Raw genomic sequence first — 2,385 nt, forward strand, 5'->3', positions numbered from 1 at the left:
TAAACCCCATTTGTCTCTTCTTTGGAACGCAACAAAACTTTCGAGGACTGGACGACCGAGCGATGGTCGCGCGGTCTTCGCTTATCTTTAACAAACGAAGTAGTCCGTATGTATTCTAAATGTTGAAGCCTCCTAGAGCTTTAAGCCATGCGAGACATTGAAATGCTGTTTTAACGGGAGCATGCATAATTGCTGCAAACATACTTTTATCACAAGTTCTAGCCACGCCACGGAGGCTTCGAAGTTCCTTCACCATTCGCTTTCCTCTCTTTTGTTACACAGTTTCAGACTACGATCAGGGGTACCGAAACGCTGTATTGATTGTAAACAACCATTTTTATCTTGGAGCGGAGCGTTCCTTTACTCGTTAGATTTGTCTTGTCGCGTGTGTATTCGCTTTTTCGACGCTTTTTAACCATTTAACTTGTTTAGCGAAGCTAAACGCACAGACAGACAAAAAAAAAGGAACAGCATCGCGCGTCAAACAGCGACGACCCATCTGAAGCGATCTTTCATTTATACACCGTTTGTAAACAGAGAGATGTATAAAGCGCGGGGAATCATTCGAAACCCTGGGGCTATTCGAGCTTGCATTTCAGCAAATTATCATCTCAAACATTTCACTCGTTTGCTTTTTCTAAATTTATAGGAGAGCTTCTTTCGTTTATTTTTGACACACCTTTCGTAAATATCGTTTCTGGCAACGTCGGAAGCGTGGATTTCTACAAGTGAACAATCGCGCCGATCCGATAACTTCCAGCAGGATGGAGAATCTTTATAGATTATCTTCCGAGAACTCGGTGCTTTCACGGGCGGTCGTTTATAAATTTTAACGAACGACTCGCGCGCCGTGACGCACTTGCGCTAGTTCGAAGAGATATTTCGAAATTTGTTTCTCTCCTTTAACGGCCTGCATTTAGTGTATCGGTTGCGATTTTCGTCACATCGTTTCCACGACAAACGCCGACGAACTGCCCAACTATCGCTCGTACGTTGCGACTCTTTCTTTGTTTATCGTTCATTCATTCTTTCAATTTCGTTCGATAATCCCGCTCCGAAACGTTCTACTTTCGTTGAACGACGGCGAGATGTTTAGAAAGAAATGAATTACTCTTTTTTCGAGAAGCAAACGCAAGCAGTCTTTTGTTAAGAAAACGACCCTCAGCCAGGCGTGGTCCAGGAATTGTATCCGTGGACCGCAATGTGCGTTCGAAATGTCGATGTTCATGTGTCCTGCAGTTCACACGTTGACGCGCAATTAGCTGCGTTCTTCATCGACCCACGAGCCAAGTGATCCACCGTTCAGGGTAATCGTAAAATTTTGTATTTCAAACTCTTTAGATCTTTAGAGTGTTATTTTCATTATTAACACGCATCACATTCGATACCCACATCACTCTCCCACCCGGCGCGTGCGGGAGAGCGAATTCGGGCGTCGCCAACGTATTTGTTTGTTTGTTCGATCGTTGACGACACGATCGCGTCCAAGGACGGAAACCGTCGGAGAAACGCCCAGTGGCACGCTCCTCTCGACGGTCGGGCGTAAAGTACATTTAAAAACCTTGAAAAGTACGAACGCACACAAGGAATGCGAGCGCGCGTCCTGTCGCTGAATCGTGGGTTGCGAGATTCGAACAGACACACGGCCGGCGACGATCGGTCTAACTAATGGACACATAGTTTTTCAAAGACTCGCTATCGTCGCTTCTCAGCCGGTCCGTAAACAACACACATCGATCAGGCGGACGCACGAATCTTACCACGGTGCGTGTTTCGTAGATTCCAGGTTACCCGCAAGTACCTCTCTCTCCCTCTCGAAAGAGGAATCTCGATCCGTCCTTTTTGGACAATGGAGAAATCTTTTTATCGCAACACGGATGGCAAAGAAACAACCAAAGCGTAGGAGCGTGGGGACGAGAGCGACGAAAAGAACGTCGCGAAAACAAAGTTTCGACGGTTGCTCGTTCTAATACATCGTAGTTTCAACTCTCTCAGTTTTAACCACTCCTAGACGCTTCGTAAACTTTTAACAATTCTTCGCCTCCGCGAGTTTCATTTCGAATAGAGCGAACGCAACACGGACCAAAAAAACTCCGGTGATGCCAGATCATTTAGCAAAGATCAGACGGCGGGTCATCTGTATTCCTTTTCTCTCTTTTTTATATCTTTCCATTTAACTAGGGTGTCGCAACGACGGGTACATTTATATATTTATATATATATTGTATTTCAATTTTAATGATCCTTCACTTTCGGTTTGTAATAATATGATCCTTCTTTCATTTCGATCCTTCATATTGTAGGTTAACCAACAGAAGTTTGTTTTTTTACGACTTGTATTTTTGTGGTTTGTTTGTTTGTTTCTTACGACTTGTTTGTACCCGA

At 44.3% G+C, this 2,385-nt stretch overlaps 1 non-coding gene across 1 annotated transcript; it reads right to left on the reverse strand.

Moving 5' to 3' along the window:
* Positions 1-1,155: 1,155 nt before the first annotated feature.
* On the reverse strand, positions 1,156-1,310 carry LOC143307406 (5.8S ribosomal RNA). Its single transcript, XR_013064558.1, has one exon. It is a non-coding gene; the product is annotated as a 5.8S ribosomal RNA (ribosomal RNA).
* Between the last annotated feature and the right edge of the window lie 1,075 nt (positions 1,311-2,385).

This window comes from Osmia lignaria, unplaced genomic scaffold (genome assembly GCF_051020975.1).
Source record: "Osmia lignaria lignaria isolate PbOS001 unplaced genomic scaffold, iyOsmLign1 scaffold0053, whole genome shotgun sequence".
Lineage (NCBI taxonomy): Eukaryota > Metazoa > Arthropoda > Insecta > Hymenoptera > Megachilidae > Osmia > Osmia lignaria.